Source organism: Leopardus geoffroyi, chromosome E2, assembly GCF_018350155.1.
Source record: "Leopardus geoffroyi isolate Oge1 chromosome E2, O.geoffroyi_Oge1_pat1.0, whole genome shotgun sequence".
In the NCBI taxonomy this organism is placed as follows: domain Eukaryota; kingdom Metazoa; phylum Chordata; class Mammalia; order Carnivora; family Felidae; genus Leopardus; species Leopardus geoffroyi.
In genome coordinates, this window is record NC_059335.1 from 8629250 (window position 1) to 8648817 (window position 19568).

General features: G+C 38.7%; 1 protein-coding gene across 7 annotated transcripts in view; it reads left to right on the top strand.

Annotated features, from left to right (window-relative positions):
- The window catches only part of LOC123578055 (orphan sodium- and chloride-dependent neurotransmitter transporter NTT5-like), a 58421-nt gene that overhangs the window by 31093 nt on the left and 7760 nt on the right, over positions 1 to 19568 (top strand). The gene's annotated exons all lie outside the window — the stretch shown is intronic.

The window sequence follows — 19568 nt, forward strand, 5'->3', positions numbered from 1 at the left end:
AAATAATGTTGAATTTTGTTAAATTCTTTTTATGCATCTATTGAGATGATCATGATTTTTAGCTTTCATTCTGTTAGTGTTGAATCATCATTGTGTTCCAGGAATAAATCTCTCCTTGTCATGGTGTATTATCCTTTCAATATGCTGCTGAGTTCAGTTTGCTCATATTTTATTGAAGGCTTTTGTGTCTATATTAATCAGGGATATTGGTCTGTAGTTTTCTTTTCTTGTAATATTTTTGTTTGGGTTTGGTATCATGATAATGTTGACCTCATAAAATGAGTTAGAAATTATTTCCTTCTCTTCAGTTTTTGGGAAAACTTTGAGAAGGATAAATACTAGTTTTTCTTTAAATGTTTGGTTTATTGGGGTGCCTGGGTGACTCAGTCAGTTAAACATTGCACTCTTGATTTTGGCTCAGGTCATGATCTCAGAGTCATGAAATCGAGTGTTGGGCTCCACACTGGGTGTGGGACCTGCTTAAGATTCTCTCTCTCTCTCTCTCTCTCTCTCTCTCTCTCCTGCTCATGCTCTCACTCTCTCTCTCTAAAAAAATAAATTAAATTAAAAAATTAAAAAATAAATGTTTGATATATTTCATCAGTGAAACCATCAGGTCCAGGGCTTGTTGTAAGATTTTTTTTTGAAAGACTTTTTTTTGTTTTGTTTTTTTTAGAGAGACAGGGGGAGAGTATGTGTGAACGGGGGAGAGGGGCAGAAAGAGAGAGAGAGAGAGAGAGAAAAGCTCCACACTCAACATGAATCCCTATTTGGGGCTTGATCCCACAACTCTGGGATCATGACCTGAGCTGAAATCAAGAGTCGGATGCTCAACATGCTCAACCAACTGAGCCACCCAAGCGCTCCTTGAAAGATTTTTTATTAGTGATTCAGTCTTCTTACTAGTTACATCTAGTCAGATTTTCTATTTCTTTGTGAATACATTTTGGTGGTTTTGTGTTTCTAGGAATTTGTCCATTTCACCTAGGTTATATAGTTTGTTGGTATGTAACTGTTCATGATACTCTCATAATCCTTTTTATTTCCATAAATAGGATTTCCATAGAATAAGTTGTGTCTCCACTTTAATTTCTGATTTTAGTAATTTGAATCTTCTCGCTTGTTTTCCTTAATCCATCTAGCTAAAGGTTTGTCAATTTTGTTGATCTTTTCAAAGAACCAACCTTCAGTTTCATTGATTTTCTCTACTTTTCTATTCTCTATTTCATTTATCTCTGGTCTGATCTTTAGTATTTCCTTCTTTCTGCAAGCTTTGGGTTTAATTCGTTCTTTTGTAGTTCTTTAAGTTGTAAAGTTAGGTTGTTGATTTGAGATCTTTCTTGTTTGTTAATGTGGGCATTTACAACTATAAATATCCTCCTTCATACTGTGCTTTCATTGTATGCCATAACTTTTGGTATGTTGTGCTTTCATTTTTATTCATCTCTAAGTATTTTATAGTTTTCCTTGTGATTTCTTCTTTGATCCACTCATTGTTTAAGAGTATGTTTTTTAATTTCCACAATTTTGTGTATTTTCCAGTTTTACTTTTGTTATTGATTTCTAACTTCATCCCTTTGTGGTCAGAAAAGACACTTTATATAACTGTCTCTTAAAATCTGTTGAAACTTAATTTGTGGCCTAACATATGATCTACACTGGAAAATGTTCCACGTGCTCTTGAGAAGAATATATATGCTGTTGTAGGTTGTATTCTGTTTGTGTCTGTTAGATCTAGTTGGTTTATTGTGTTGTTTAAGATCTCTGTTTCCAGATGGTAATCCTGTCCATTATTGAGAGTGGGGTATGAAAGTCTCCAGTTGTTATTGTAGAACTATTTCTTCTTTTAGTTCTATCTATATTTATGGTCTGTAATTAGGTGTGCAAATACTTATAATTGTTACATATTCTGGCTGTATTGAACCTTTTATTAATATATAATGTCTTCCTTTGTCTCTTGTAAAATTTTTCCATTTGAAGTCTGTTTTTTCTGATATTAGTACAGCCACCCCTGCTCTCTTTTGGCTGCTATATTTTTTTAAAAATTTTTTTTTCAACGTTTTTATTTATTTTTGGGACAGAGAGAGACAGAGCATGAATGGGGGAGGGGCAGAGAGAGAGGGAGACACAGAATCGGAAACAGGCTCCAGGCTCTGAGCCATCAGCCCAGAGCCTGATGCGGGGCTCGAACTCACGGACCGCGAGATCGTGACCTGGCTGAAGTCAGACGCTTAACCGACTGCGCCACCCAGGCGCCCCGATTGGCTGCTATATTTTATGGCATATCTTTTTCCATTCTTTCAATCTATTTGTGTCTTTGGATCTAAAATGAGTTTCTTGTAGACATAATATAATTGGATGTGTTTTTATGCATTCTGAAAATATGCCTTTTGATTAGATAATTTAACCCATTTACATTTAAAGTAATTACTGATAAGGGGAGATTTAATGCTATCATTTTGCTATTTGTATTCTATGTACCTTAGAGCTCCCCTTGCCCTCATGCTTATTTCCTTCTTCCTGTCTTCTTTGGTGTTTAATTATTATTATTTTTTTTTGTAGTGAAATGTTAAAATTCCTTTCTCATTTCATTTTCTGTATATTTTATAGCTATTTTCTTTATGGATACCGTGGTATTTACATATAACATCCTGAAGTTATAACATTCTAATTTGAATTCCTACCAGCTTAACTTCAATAACATACAAAAACTGCCTGTTTATAGCTCCATCACCACTCTTTTTGGTTGATGATGTCACAGAATATATCTTTATATATTGTGTGCCCCAAAACACAAACTAATAATTCATTTCAATGCACTAGTATCTTAATTTATATAGAAAACCAAATGTGGAGTTACAAACATAAATTGCAATAATACGAGATTTTAGACTAATATTTTAAAAAATATTTATTTATTTTGAGAGAGATAGAGTAGGGGAGGTACAGAAAGAGAGGAGAGAGAAAATCCCAAGCAGGCCCTGTGCTGTCAGCACAGAGCCTGATGTGGGGCTTGATCCCACAAACCTTCAGATCATGTCCTAAGCCAAAATCAAGAGTCGGATGCTTAACCAACTGAGCCACCCAGGCACCCGTAGATTAATTTACATTTTTAAAAATGAACCAGCTCTTAGTTTTGTTGATCTGTTCTACCGGTTTTTTGTTTGTTTCTATATCGTTTATTTCTCTGCTCATCTTTATTATTTTCCTTTTTCTGCTGGTTTTAGGCTTTATTTGCTGTTCCTTTTCTAGCTCCTTTAGGTGTAAGGTTAGGCTGTTTATTTGGGACCTTTCTTGCTTCTTGAGATAGGCCTGAATTGCAATATACTTTCCTCTTAGGACTGCCTTTGCTGCATCCCAAAGAGTTTGGACTGTTATGTCATTGGCTTCCATGTATTTTTTTATTTCTTCTTTATCTCCTGGTTAACCCATTCATTCTTTAGTGGGGTGTTTTTTAACCCCCATGTATTTGACATGGCTTTGTCATGACATGACTTTCCACCTTTTTTCTTGTTTGACTTCAAGTTTCATAGTGTTATAATCTGAAAATGTGCATGGTATGATCTTTATCTTTTTGTACCTGTTGAGGGCTGATTTGTGACCAAGTATGTGATCTGTTCTGGAGAATATGTGCACACAGTAGGGCACCTGGGTGGCTCAGTCGGCTGAGCGTCCAACTTCAGTTCAGGTCATGATCTCAGGATCAAGCCCCGCATCAAGCCCCGCATCAAGCCCCGCATCAAGCTCTGTGCTGACAGCTCAGAGTCTGGAGCCTGCTTCAGATTCTTTGTCTCCCTCTCTCTGCCCCTCCCCAGCTCGCAGCTTGCACTCTGTCTCTCGCTCTCCCAAAAAGAAAATAAACATTAGAAGAAAAAAGAATGTATATTGTGCTGTTTTAGGGTGAAATGTTCTGAATATATGGTTAAGTCCATCTGGTCCAGTATGTCATTCAAAGCCATTGTTTCCTTGTTGGTTTTCTGCTTAGAATATCTGTCTATTGCAATTTTTAAAAATCTTTTGGTTTCTTGGGGCTCCTGGGTGGCTCAGTAAGTTAAGGGTCTGCTCTTGATTTCAGCTCAGGTCTGATCTCACATGGCTCATGAGTTTGAGCCCCATGTTGGGCTCTGCACTGACAGCACGAAGTCTGCTTGGGATTCTCTCTTCTACCTCTTTCTCTGTCCCTCTCCTGCTTGTACTCTGTCGGTCTCTCTCAAAACAATAAATAAACATTAAAAATTTTTTTAAATGTATTGGCTTCTTGAAATCATCTCTTTCATGTAGAAAATAAAAAGTAGAGTTACAAACTGTTGTTATAATAATAATAGCTTTTATAATCACCTATAATTTATATTTTTTGAGATCTTTATTTTTTCATATGGCTCAAGTTAACATATAGTTAGTATCTTTCATTTCACCCTGCAAATCTCCCATGAAATTTCTTGTAGGCAGTTCTAGTGGTAATGAATTCTTTCAGTTTTTGTTTATCTGAGAATGTCTTAATTTCTCCTTTTTTTTCTTTTTCAATATAAGCATTTAGTGATATAAATTTCCTTTCAAACACTGTTTTAATTACAACACAGAAATTTAACATGTTATATTTTTATTTTTGTTTAGTGCATAATGTTTGCCAGTTTCCCTTAATAATTCCTCTTTGACACATAGGTTATTTTTTTTTTTTAATTTTTTTTTCAACGTTTATTTATTTTTTGGGGGACAGAGAGAGACAGAGCATGAATGGGGGAGGGGCAGAGAGAGAGGGAGACACAGAATCGGAAACAGGCTCCAGGCTCTGAGCCATCAGCCCAGAGCCTGACGCGGGGCTCGAACTCGCGGACCGCGAGATCGTGACCTGGCTGAAGTCGGACGCTCAACCGACTGCGCCACCCAGGCGCCCCGACACATAGGTTATTTTTAAGAGTGTTGTTTAACTTTCAAACATGTGGGGGTCTTGAGGTATCTTTGCTTTTTTGTTGTGTGTGTGTGTGTGTGTGTGTGTGTGTGTTTTAATGTTTTTTTTTTTTTTTAATTTTTGAGAGAGAAAGTGTGCAAGCAGGGGAGGGGCAGTGAGAGAGGGGGACAGAGGATCTGAAGCAGGGCTCTGTGCTGATAGCAGAGAGCCTGACACTGGGCTGGAACTCATGAACTTCGAGATCATGACCTGAGCCAAAGTTAGACGCTAAACTGACTGAGCCATCCAAGCGCCCTGTTTTTTGTTTTTTTTATTTTTTAAATGTTTATTTATTTCTGAGAGAGAGAGAACATGAGAAGGGAAGGGGCAGAGAGACAGAGAGAGAGAGAGAGAGAGAGAGAGAGAGAGAATCCCAAGCAGGCTGCACGCTGTCAGTACAGAGCTGGAGGTGGAACTTGATCTCATGAACCGTGAGATCATGACCTGAGCAGACATTAAGAGTCAGACACTCAACCGACTGACACCCCCTCAAGGTGTCTTTGTTTTTTATTCCTCGTTTAATTCTGTTATGGCCAGAGAACATACTGTGTGTGATTTTATTTTTTTTAATTGTTATGGCTTGTTTTGTGGGCCAGGATATGATGTCTCTTGGCAGATTGCTGCATTCATTTGAAAATGTGTTTTCTGCTGTTGGAGTATTCTAGAGATGCAACTTAGATTATGTTGGGTGATAATGTTATTTAGATCTTCTCTCTTCTTGTTGATTTTCTGTCTGCTTGTTCTGTGAATTAGACAGGAGTGATGAAGTTTCAAAGTGTAATAGTGGGTTCTCTATTTCTCCTATCATCTCTATTATTTTTTGCTTCATGTATTTGGAGCAATATTTTACGTATATATACATTCAGGATTGTTTTGTCTCCTTGGTGAATTGACTCTGGTGAATTTTCTTTTTTAATTTCTGAAATTTGCTTTGTATAGTATGAAGACAGCCACTCTAGATTTCTTTTGACATTGCATAAATAAATTTACATTTATTTATGTCTCAGTAAACAGCTTTATTGAGATATAATTTACATGTCATAAAATTCACCCGTTTAAAGTGTACAGCTCTGTGATTTTTAGCATATTCAGAGCATCGTGCATTTGTTATAATAACAATGTTATTTCAGAACATTTTCATCATTCCCTCCAAAACCTTTTTTTTAACTTTTAATCTATTTATATTATTATATTTAAGGTGTGTATGTGTGTGTGTGTGTGTGTGTGTGTGTGTGTTTTGTGGACAGCATATAGTTGGATCTACCCCTCCCACCCCAGCTAATAATCATTATTTTTTAATTGATCTATTTAGGTCATTTACATTTAATATGTTATGTATATTAATATATTATTGCTATGGTCAAATCTAGGGCTACCATTTTATTATTTGTTTTCTATTTGTCCTCTCTGTTTTTTCCCTCTGTTTTGTCTTTCTTGCTTCTTTTGACTTATTTAAATATTTTTTAGTATTCCATTCGAATTTATATTTGGCTTTTTAGTTATAGATCTTTGAATTAAGTTTTTTAGTGGTTGTTCTAAGGATTGATTATATTATGCACCTCCAATTTCACACAGACTACCTGAGCTAATATCACTTCACATAAACGTGGAAGCCTTATAACCTCATGGGACCCTTTCCCTTTATTTTATAGCTATCATATGTATGATGCTTATATACATTGAAAGCCTCCCCTACCAATTATGTATTTTTTTGCTTTCAACTGCAAACATTTTATTTTTATTATTTAATGTTTATTTTTGAGAGAGAGCACACATGCACACATGAATGGGAGAGGGGCAGAGAGAGAGGGAGACACAGAATCTGAAGCAGGCTCCAGGCTCTGAGCTGTCAACACAGAGCCCGACACAGGGCTTGAACTCACTAACTGTGAGATCATGACCTGAGTCGAAGTTGGGTGCTCAACCAAGTGAGCTACCCAGGTGCCTCTCAATTGCAAACATTCTTTAAAAGTCTTTAAAAGGAGTAAAAGAGTCCATTTTTTTTTTTTTTTACCCCACTGTTTACTGTCTCTCTTGTTCCTGTCTGAAGGAGAGATTCTGGAGTTCCTAATTCTCCCCTGATACCATTTCACTAAAATCCAGAGAACATTCTTTAGCCTTTCTGTTATAGCAGGTCTGCTAGTGGGGGATTCTCTTAGTTTTCCTTTATCTGAGTTTTTATTTTCTTCTTTAATTTGAGAGAGAGAGCATGAGTGGTGGAGAGGGGCAGAGGGGGAGAGGGAGAATCTTAAGCAGGTTCCATCCTCAGCATGGAGCTTGACGCAGGCAGGGCTTGATCCCATGACCCTGGGATCATGACCTGAACCAAAACCGAGTCAGATGCTCAACCAACTGAGCCACCCAGGTCCCCCCAACTGAGAATGTTTTTATCTCACTTCATTCCTGAAGTTTTTTTTTTTTTTTTTGATGGATATAGCATTATGTGATGATACTTTTTTTTTGTTCCCTGTTAGCACTTTAAAGATATTCCACTGACTTCTGGCTGCCATCTTTTATGATGAGAAATCCACAATTCTGATTGTTGTAGCCTTCTATGTAATCCGTTGTTTTTCCTCTGTTAACCTTACAGATTCCTCTTTTTTCCTTTTAGCAGCACAGTTATGATGTGACTGATATGATATAGCTTTTGGGGGGGGGATTTGATGAACTTCTTGAATCTAAATTTATATATTTAATCAAATTTGGGGAGTTTTCAAGATTTTTTAAATTTCCTTTTTACATTTATTTATCTTCTTAAATTTTTTTTTTTTCAACGTTTATTTATTTTTGGGACAGAGAGAGACAGAGCATGAACGGGGGAGGGGCAGAGAGAGAGGGAGACACAGAATCGGAAACAGGCTCCAGGCTCTGAGCCATCAGCCCAGAGCCCGACGCGGGGCTTGAACTCACAGACCGCGAGATCGTGACCTGGCCGAAGTCGGACGCTTAACCGACTGCGCCACCCAGGCGCCCCTACATTTATTTATCTTTGAGAGACAGAGCACAAGTTGGGGAGGGGAAGAGACAGAACAAGACACAGAATCCAAAGCAGGCTCCAGGCTCTGAGCTGTCAGCACAGAGCCCAACGCGGGGCTCAAACCCACAAACCATGAGATCATGACCTGAGTCAAAGTCGGACGCTTAACCGACTGAGCCACCCAGGCACTCCTCAGACTTTTTTTCCCACCAATCTCTTTCTCCCTCATTCTTGGACTTTTGATATTGTCTCATAGGTCCCTGAGGCTCTGCTCATTTTATTTGCAATTTTTTTTCTCTCTGTTCTTCAGATTGGATCATTTCTAATGTCCTATCTTCATATTCCATCTAATGAATTTTTAATTTGCAATATTTTACCTCTTGGCTCTAAAATTGCCATTTGGTTATTTTTTTAGTTTCTGTTTCTCTACTCAGAACTTCTGTTGTTCCATTAATTTCGAGAGTTTTCACCTTTACCTAATGGAGAATGGGTATAATAGTTTCTTTAATGTCTTCATTTAGTTTTTTTTTTTTCCTAATAAATAAAATGGTGGAATAGGAGGTCCCCAGCTCACTTCCCTCAACACGCACACAGACAACAATCCAGCAGCCATCCACAGAAAAAAAAGTGCCTTTGTGGGAGCTTTGGGATCCTAGTAGGAGGTTGTGAAACCCCAGGAAAGCCCAGGACTAAGGAAAACTGATTTCAGGAAGCAGGCTCTAACCCTGGTGGAAAGCCAGCCAAATGTGGTGCTGGGTACAGAATAATAACCCCATCTCTTTATGGACTTGGCTCCAACCCCACTTGGCTGCAGTCCTGCAACCGGTTCCATCCACCAAGGCACCAGGAGGAGCCATGGTCATCTCTGCCACCAGTATCAGGCCTGCCAGCCTTGGACACAATTGCAGATCCTGAAGCATCCCTGTGACCCAGCTCAAGCCCTACTCTAACTGCCAGTCTAGAGTCAGACATGCCTGCACAGGGGCCCTATGGGAGACATGCTCCTGGTAACAATCCTGCTAACCTTGGTTCTGACTTTGGATCCTGAAGCAGCTCTGTAACCTTGTTTCAGCCCTGATCTCAGTCCTACCTACCCAGGGATCCAGCACTGCTGGTCTGTTCTCCTCATAGTAGGCTTACCAACCTCAGTCCTGGCTGTGGACCCTGAAGCCAGTCCCAGCTACGTACTTTGAAATGGCCCTGAGACTCAGTGACAACTCCTCTCTGACATGGTTGGAAGCCAGTTCTGACCACCCAGGAAACTGGTGACAGACCTGCCCCTCTGAGCCTCTAATGGCGGGCCTGTCGGCCTAGTTCTTGACTGCAGAACCTGAAGCAACCCTGTGACCCCGTTCCAGCCCTGCTCTACCACAGTTCCAGAGACAATCTTCCCACCCAGGGACTTTCCTAGGGACATGGTGCAAGTGCAGTCAGGGATCTGTGGGAGCCATACCCATCTGTGCCTGATAACAGACCTGCTGTCTGTGGACTTGACTGTAGCAATTTTACAAGTCCACTATTACCTTGATGCCAAAGCCAGACAAGGAGACTATGAGAAGAGATCATTACAGGCCAATATTTCTGATGAACATAGATGCAAAAATCCTCAACTGAATACTAGCAAACTGAATTGCTAAAAGGATCATACAGCATGATCAAGTGGTATTTATCCCAGGGATGCAAACATGGTTCAACATATGCAAGTCAATAAATGTGATACATCACATTAACAGAATGTAGGATAAAAAGCATATGATTATCTAGCATATGATTAGGGGCATTAAGGAATCGACTCCTGAAATCATTGTTGTACTATATGCTAACTAACTTGGATGTAATTTAAAAAAATAAATAAAAATTTAGAAAGTATTATATGATTATCTCAATAGATGCAGAAGAAGTATTTTATAAAATTCACCATCATTTTATGATAAAATCTCTCAACAAATTAGTATAGAAGGCATGTACCTCAATATAATAAAGGCCATATATGAATGCCCACTGCTAACCTCATACTAAAGGGTGAAAGCTCAAAGCTTTTCCTCTAAAATCAGGAACAAGATAAGAATGCTGTCTGTCTCTGTGATTATTCAACATAGTACTGGAAGTCCTAGCCATAACAATTAGACAAGAAAAAGAAATCAAAGGTATCCAGTTTGGGCAGAAAGAAGTGAAATTGTCTCTATTTGCAGATAACATGATTTTATATACAGAAAACCCTAAAGATTCCTAAAAAAAAAAAAAAAACTGTTAGAACTAATAAAAAAATTCAGTAAAGGTGCAGAATACAAAATCAGCATACAAAAATCAGTTGCACTTCTATACACTAACAACCAACTATCTGAAAAACAAATTAAGAAGACAAACCCGTGTGGGACGCCTGGTTTGTTCAGTCGGTTGAGTGTCCAACTCTTGATTTCAGCTCAGGTCATGATCCCAAGGCTGTGGTATTGAGCCCGTCAGGCTCTGTGCTGAGCATGGAGCCTGCTTATGATTCTCTCTCTCTATCTCTCTCTCTCTCCCTCTGTCCCTCTCCCCCGCTTGTGCTCTCTCCCTCTAAAATAAAAATAATAATTTGAAAAATTAAAAAAAAAGACAATCCCATTTACAATAGCATCAAAAAGAATAAAATACTTAGGAATAAATTTAAACAAGGAAGTGAAAGATCTGTACACTGAAATCTATTAAACATTGATGAAAGAAATTGAAGACAAATAATTTAAAAGATACCGTGTTTGTGGATTGGAAGAATTAATAACAAATAATATGTGTCAACATACCCATATAACCCTAAGTGATCTACAGATTAAATGGGGTCCCTATAAAAATTCCAATGATAATTTTCACAGAAATAGGAAAAATTCTAAAATTCATATGGAGCCACAAAAGACCCAAGTAACTACAGCAATACTGAACAAGAAGAAAAAAAACAGAGGCATCTCACTTCCTGATTTCAAATTATATTACAAAGCTATAGTAATCAAAGCTGTATGGTATTGGCATAAAAACAGACACACAGATCAATGGAACAGAACAGAGAGCCCAGAAATAAACTCACATTTGTTCAGTCAACTAAGGTATCAAGAATACACCATGAGGGAAAGGATAGTCTCTTTAATAAATTGTGTTGGGAAAACTGGATATTCACATGCAAAAAAAAGGAAATTGGACCTTTGTCTCACACCATACACAAAAATCAACTCAAAATTGGTCAAAGACTTAAATGTAAGACCTGAAATATAAGACTCCTAGAAAAAAAAGCTTATGGGAACGCTCCTTGACATTGGTCTTGACAATGGTTTTTCAGGGGATGACACCAAAAGCACAAGCAACAGAAGAAAAATTAAAACAAGTAGGACAGCACCAAATTAAAAAGTTTCTGCAGGGGCGCCTGGGTGGCTCAGTCGGTTAAGCGTCCGACTTCGGCTCGGGTCACGATCTCGCGGTCCGTGAGTTTGAGCCCCGCGTCGGGCTCTAGGCTGATGGCTCAGAGCCTGGAGCCTGCTTCCGATTCTGTGTCTCCCTCTCTCTCTGCCCCTCCCCCGTTCATGCTCTCTCTCTGTCTCAAAAATAAATAAAACGTTAAAAAAGATTTTTTTAAAGTTTCTGCAAATAAATGAAATCAACAAAATGAAAAGGCATCCTATAGAATGAGAAAATATTTGCAAACCATATATCCATAAGGTGTTGATAGCCAAAATATACAAGGAACTCATAGTATTCAGTGGCAAAAAAAATAAACAAAATGGAAAAACACCGAAATAGACAATTTTCCAAAGTAAACATACAAATGGCTGATGGGTATATGAAAAAGTGCTGAACATCACTAACCATCAGGAAAATTCAAACCAAAACCATAGTGGGAGATCACCACATGACCTTAAGATGGCTATCATGAAGAAATCAAAAGATAACTGTTGGCAAGGATGTGCAGAAAAGGGAACACTTATATACTGTTGGTAGGAATGTAAATGGTACAATCATTATGGAAAACAGGATAGTGATTCCTCAAAAACTTAAAAATAGACACACCGTATGATCAAGAAATCTCACTTCTGGGTCCATATCCAAAGGAACTGAAATTAATATCTTGAGGAGATATCTGCACTCCCATATTCATTGTAGTATTATTCACAATAGCCAAGATATGAAAACAACCTAAGTGTCCATCAACAGACAAAGGGATAAAGAAAATGTCACACACACACACTGGAGTATTATATACCCTTAGAAAAGAAGGGAGTCCTGGTGTTTGTGACAACATGGATGAACCTCGAAGTCATTATACTAAGTGAAATAAATCAGGCACAGAAAGACAAATACTGCTGATCTTACTTATATGTGGGATCTAAAAAAAGTCGAACTCATAGAAACAGCGAGTAGAAGAATAGTTACCGGGGGATGAGGAGTGAAGGAAACGTGATGTTTGTTGGTCAGCGGGTACAAACTTTCCGGTATAAGCTGAATGAATTCTAGAGACCTAATGTATGGCATGGTGATATAGCTAATATACCTATAGTTAATAAGGTATACTTGAAATTTGCTAAGAGAGAAGATCTTAGGTGTTCTTAACACACACACATACACACACACACACAGAGTAACTGTGAGGTGAGGGATAAGTTAATTAACTTCATGGGCTGATCATATCACAATGTATACATATATCAAAACATTACATGTTATTCCTTAAACATATACAATTTTTACTTATCAATAATACCCCAAAGCTGGAAAAATACAAGTACTTAAATTTTTTTTTTTAAGATTTATTCATTTCTAAGAGAGACAGAGTGTAAGCAGGGGAGGGGCAGAGAGAGAGAGAGGGAGACACAGAATCGGAAACAGGCTCCAGGCTCTGAGCTGTCAGCACAGAGCCTGATGCGGGGCTTGAACTCACGGACCACGAGATCATGACCTGAGCTGAAGTTGGACACTCAACCGACTGAGCCACCCAGGTGCCCCAAAATGGGCTCCAGGCTCTGAGCTGTCAGCACAGAGTTCTATGCAAGGCTTGGACCCATGAACACGAGATCATGACGTGAGCCACAGTCAGATGCTTAACTGACTGAGCCACCCAGGCACCCCTGTACTTTTAAAAATAATAAGTCTTTGTCTAAAAATTCCATCATCTGGGTCATCTCAGGGTTGACATCTGTGGATTGTCTTTTCCCTTGGGAAATGGTCAGATTTTCACATGTGTGTGTTTAAGTGATGAGTAAATTTGGACTGTATCCTGGGAATTTTAAGTATTATATTGCAAACTCAGGATCCTGTTAATAACCCTTGGAGAATGTTGGATTTTGTTGGCTTGTTTGTTTTAGCAGGCCATCAACCTGGGTAGGTTCAGATGGCAGGTTCTGTCCCATCTTCTGTGGGTGTTGGTTACAACGTTAGTTCAATCTCTAAAGCCTTTGCTGTGCTATTTGGATTAGCATGTGCCGCCCTGGGGTTGGTCTGTGACTTGGGCATTGGTTTATATCATTGTTCAGTTTTCAGAACCTTGTTGCTCTTCTTCACATTTGTTTCCTGCTTGTGTAGTTCAGAGGTGAGCCTCTGAGGTGAAAAGGGAAAATTAGTAATGTCCCTGCCCCCTTACTCTCTAATACATAGGAGTTTCTTTTCCTGGTCCTTTGGAAATAGGAGGCTTCTCCTAGAGCATCTGCTGTTGGTGCTTGTTGCACAGTTACATGGTTTGGCTTATTCTTGGATCAGGAGACAAAGGAGGGAAAAGAAATATGAAACTCACCCCTCCCCTCATTATAAGTCATTATTCAAGTTCTAACTTAAATCCCTGGTCTGCTTTTTTTTTTTTTCAGTTTACTTTTCAAAGTTCACAGGCTCTTGTTTCTTATATGCTATTTAAGATTTGTATCTGTCATCAGTGGGAGAGGCTGCGTATCATTACTTTACTTCATCTTGGCCAGCAACAAAGAACTAGTGTCAGTCTCTTCATTATTTTCGGTACTTTATTCTTCTACATAAATTGTAAAATCTTTTTAGCTTTCATGAAAAGTTATGTTGAGATTTTGGTTGGAATTGCCTTCAATCTATAAATCATTTTGGGGAGAAATTCCATCCTTACAGTATTGAGTATTTATATTCATAAACATGAGATGTTTCTGCATATTTAAGGTCTTGGTTTAACGTTTAGGTTTATTTCTTGATGCCATATAGTTTTTGTTGCTGTTGTGAGTGCCATCTTTCTATTTTAAAATCTACTTTCTGGGGCACCTGCGTGGCTCAGTCATTTGAGCAACCGACTCTTGATTTTGGCTCAACTCATGATCTCATGGTTTGTGGGTTTGAGCCTTGCGTTGGGCTCCACACTAACCTGCTTGAGACTCTCTCTCCCTCTGCCCCCTCCCCACTCATGCTTTCTCTCTCTCTCTAAAATAAAACAAAACAAATAAAATATATTTTCTGTTTATTATTGCTTTATAGAAATCCAGGGTTTTTAGTTATTTTTCCAATGTTTATTTTTTTATTTTTTTTTTTATTATATGAAATTTATTGTCAAATTGGTTTCCATACAACACCCAGTGCTCATCCCAAAAGGTGCCCTCCTCAATACCCATCACCCACCCTCTCCTCCCTCCCACCCCCCATCAACCCTCAGTTTGTTCTCAGTTTTTAACAGTCTCTTATGCTTTGGCTGTCTCCCACTCTAACCTCTTTTTTTTTTTCTTTTTTCCTCCTCCTCCCCCTCCCCCATGGGTTCCTGTTAAGTTTCTCAGGATCCACATAAGTGTGAAACCATATGGTATCTGTCTTTCTCTATATGGCTTATTTCACTTAGCATCACACTCTCCAGTTCCATCCACGTTGCTACAAAAGGCCATATTTCATTTTTTCTCATTGCCACGTAGTATTCCATTGTGTATATAAACCACAATTTCTTTATCCATTCATCAATTGATGGACATTTAGGCTCTTTCCATAATTTGGCTATTGTTGAGAGTGCTGCTGTGAACATTGGGGTACAAGTGCCCCTATGCATCAGTACTCCTGTATCCCTTGGATAAATTCCTAGCAGTGCTATTGCTGGGTCATAGGGTAGGTCTATTTTTAATTTTCTGAGGAACCTCCGCACTGCTTTCCAGAGCGGCTGCACCAATTTGCATTCCCATCAACAGTGCAAGAGGGTTCCCGTTTCTCCACATCCTCTCCAGCATCTATAGTCTCCTGATTTGTTCATTTTGGCCACTCTGACTGGCGTGAGGTGATACCTGAGTGTGGTTTTGATTTGTATTTCCCTGATAAGGAGCGACGCTGAACATCTTTTCATGTGCCTGTTGGCCATCCGGATGTCTTCTTTAGAGAAGTGTCTATTCATGTTTTCTGCCCATTTCTTCACTGGGTTATTTGTTTTTCGGGTGTGGAGTTTGGTGAGCTCTTTATAGATTTTGGATACTAGCCCTTTGTCCGATATGTCATTTGCAAATATCTTTTCCCATTCCGTTGGTTGCCTTTTAGTTTTGTTGGTTGTTTCCTTTACTGTGCAGAAGCTTTTTATCTTCATAAGGTCCCAGTAATTCACTTTTGCTTTTAATTCCCTTGCCTTTGGGGATGTGTCGAGTAAGAGATTGCTATGGCTGAGGTCAGAGAGGTCTTTTCCTGCTTTCTCCTCTAAGGTTTTGATGGTTTCCTGTCTCACATTCAGGTCCTTTATCCATTTTGAGTTTATTTTTGTGAATGGTGTGAGAAAGTGGTCTAGTTTCAACCTTCTGCATGTTGCTGTCCAGTTCTCCCAGCACCATTTGTTAAAGAGGCTGTCTTTTTTCCATTGGATGTTCTTTCCTGCTTTGTCAAAGATGAGTTGGCCATACGTTTGTGGGTCTAGTTCTGGGGTTTCTATTCTATTCCATTGGTCTATGTGTCTGTTTTTGTGCCATCCAATGTTTATTTTTAAGATAAACTTTTTTTTTTTTTTTTTAAGTAAGCTCTATGCCCAACATAGGGGCTCAGACTCACAACCCAGAGATCAAGATTGCATGCTTTACTGGCTGAGCCAGCCAGGTACCCCTAAGATAAACTTTCATTAAAGTATCCCAAGTCAGGGGCGCCTGGGTAGCCCAGTCGGTAGGTGTCCGACTTTAGCTCAGGTCATGATCTCACAGTTTGTGAATTTGAGCCCCGCATCAGGCTCTGTGCTGACAGAGCCTGAAGCCTGCTTTGGATTCTGTGTCTCCCTCTCTCTCTGCTTCTCCCCCACTTGTGCTCTCTCTCTCTCAAAAATAAATAAACATTTAAAAAAATTTTTTTAAAGTATCTCAAGTATGTCCAAATCGTAATTATAGTTATCACATAGTTATAACTTATCACAATGTAAGCACACTATCCTGGCTTTTGACACCATGAATTTGTTTTGCCTTTTCTTGAACTTCATATAAGTGGAATTACGTACTGTGTTCTTTTCTGGGCCTTGCTTCTTTCATTCAAAGTAATATTCTTTTTTTATGTTTATTCATTTTTGAAAGACAGAGAGAGACAGAGCACAAGCAGGGGTGGGGCAGAGAGAGAGGGGGACACAGAATTTGAAGCAGCTCCAGGCTCTGAGCTGTCAGCACAGAGCCCGACGCGGGGCTCAAACTCACGAACAGCGAGATCATGACCTGAGCCGAAGTCAGATGCTCAACCTACTGAGCCACCCAGGCGCCCCTCAAAGTAATATTTCTGAGATTCATGCAGGTTGTATGCATATCAGCAGTTCACTCTTTTTATTATTGTATACCCATTATATGAATATACTATTACTTATCCATTCTACTGTTGAAAGAGATTTGGGTTGTTTCCAGGTTTTGGCAGTTATGAATAGTACAACTATTAGCATTCTTGAACATGATTTTTGGTGTACTCATGTACACATTTGTTAGATGGTCACTTTGGAATGGATTGTAAAATGTGAAAATAAAGCATGTAGGTACATTCAACTAGTTTAGTTTTTTTTTTAATGTTTATTTATTTTGAGGGAGGAGGGTCAGAAAGAGAGAAAGAGATTGAGAATCCCAGGAAGGCCACATACCCAGCATGGAGCCAGACATGGGACTCTCTATCTCACGACCGTGAGATCATGACCTAGCTTAAATCAAGAGTCGGACACTCAACTTAGCCACCCAGACACCCCTCAACTAGTTTTCTGAAGTAGTTGTACCAATCTCTGCTTCTACCACCTGTGTACGTGAGTTCCAAAAGTTTCCACACAAGCCATCATTTGGTTTAATCAGACTTTTTCATTTATACTAGCTCATCTAGTGGGTATGTAGTGATCTCATGTGATTTCCTCCCAACATTTTATTTTGTTTTATTTATTTATTTATGTATGTATTTATTTATTTTTAAATGTTTTTATTTATTTTTGAGACAGAGACAGAGCATGAGCAGGGGAGGGGCAGAGAGAGAGGGAGACACAGAGTCCGAAGCAGGCTCCAGGCTCCGAGCTGTCAGCACAGAGCCCAACGTGGGGCTCAAACTCACGGAGTGTGAGATCATGACCTGAGCTAAAGTCAGATGCTTAACCGACTGAGCCACCCAGGCGCCCCCAACATTTTATTTTGAAAAAATATTTAGGCATACAGAAAAGTTGGAATATTTATACACTGACCATCCATATAACTATCAACCTCGGTTCTACAATTAACATTTTACTCTATGCAATTTATCACATATATATCCATCTATTCTTATTGTGGTTTTAGTTACATTTTCTTGTTGACCAGTGAAGTTGAGTAATGACCACCATTTCCTATGGCTATTGATTTGTATATATTACAGGCCTCTATTAGTAAGCTTATTCAAGCTTTCTTTTCCCTTCCCTCCACTTTTTAGCTTGTCCATTTTTTCTTATTTATAGATACTTCTTTCTTTTATAAATATCATTTGGGAAACAGGCCCTTTTGGGGTTATATATTTTGTTAGTTTCCTACTGTTACTCTAACAATAACTACAAACTTAGTGGTTTAAAACAACATGAATGTATTATCATACCATTCTAGAGGTTGGAAATCTGAAATCCATTTGGCTGGGCTAAAAGCAAGTGTCAGTGTTCCTGTGTTCCTTACATAGGATCTAGGGAAGAATCCATTTCCTAGAGTTTTCCAGCTAGCATTCCTTGAATCATGGCACCTTCCTCCACGTTCAAGGTGCATTACTTCAACTTCTGCTCCTGCGATCCCATTTTCTTCTTGGATTCTGACTCTTCTACCTTCCTTTTCCCATATAAGGATCCTATAAATACACTGGGCCCATCATAGATAATCCAGCTAATCTCCTTTCAAGATCCATAACTTAACCATATTGAAAAGTCACTTTTTCCATGTAAAGTAACATATTCATAGGTTCTAGGGATTAGGATGTGGATATCTTGGAGAAGGGCATTATTCTGTCTACCACGTATGTTGCAAATATCTTCCACTGCCTTAGGGCTTGTCTGTTTATTCAATTACTGTTGTTTCCATTGAAGTTTCTAGTTTTAATTTAATCCAATATGTCAAACTTTTCCTTTATGATTGGTGCTTTTTGTGTCCCATTTAAGAAATCTGTGCCTACACTCAAGTCATGCCGATACCCTCCTAGGTTTTTCATCTGGGATGTTATTGTTTTATCGTTCACATTTAGAACTTCAGTATTCTCTGAATAGATTATTGTTTAATAAGTGAAGTTGGGGAGGCCAGGGTTCACTTATTTCTGTGTGGATATCCAGTTCCTCTAACAACCAATGATTCATTGATAAGAATGCCCTTTTTTTACAGCTTTGCAGTGCTGTCTTTATTGTAGATCAGGCACCTATATTTGTGTGAGTTTCTGAAATCTCCCAGTGGTATCCACAGAACTTCCTGTGATAATGGAAATGTTTGATATCTGTCCTTCCAGTATGGTAGCCGTATGGCTACTGAGCACTTGATACATGGCTAGTATGACTGAGGAACTAAATCGTTGGTGTTACTTAATTTTAATTAAGCAGCCATATGTGGCTTGTAGGCACCATATTAAACAGTGCAGCACATTGATCCATGGATCTATTTATGCCATAGATCCCTGTGCCAATACCATACTCTCTTAATTACTGTAGTTTTATAATTAGTCTTTACATTTGCTTCTTCTCTATCAAGATTGTATTAATCATTCTAAACCTTTTGCTTTCCATGTACACTTTATTTATTTGTTTTAAAATGTTTGTTTATTGAGAGAGGAAGAGCGAGCATGAGTGGAGGAGGGGCAGAGAGAGAGAGGGAGAGAGAGAATCTGAAGCTGTCAGCACAGAGCCTGATGCGGGACTTGATCTCATGAAGCGTGAGATCATGACCGGAGCTGAAATTGAGAGTCGGTTGCTCAACCGACTGAGCCACCCAGGAGCCCTTCCATATACATTTTAAAATCAGCTTGTCAATTTCCCCAAAAAACCCTGGTGTGATTTCAATAAGAACTGCATTGAATTTATAAATCAATTGGGGACAATTGACATTGTTTTACTATTAAGACTTCTAGTTCACAAACATGCTATATCCCTTAATTTTATTTTCTCTCAATAATGTGTGTGTGTGTGTGTGTGTGTGTGTGTGTGTGTGTGTGTGTAAAGGTCTTGCCCATCTTTTGTTAAAATTGTTACACATGTTATGTCTGTTGGCATTACTGTACATAGTA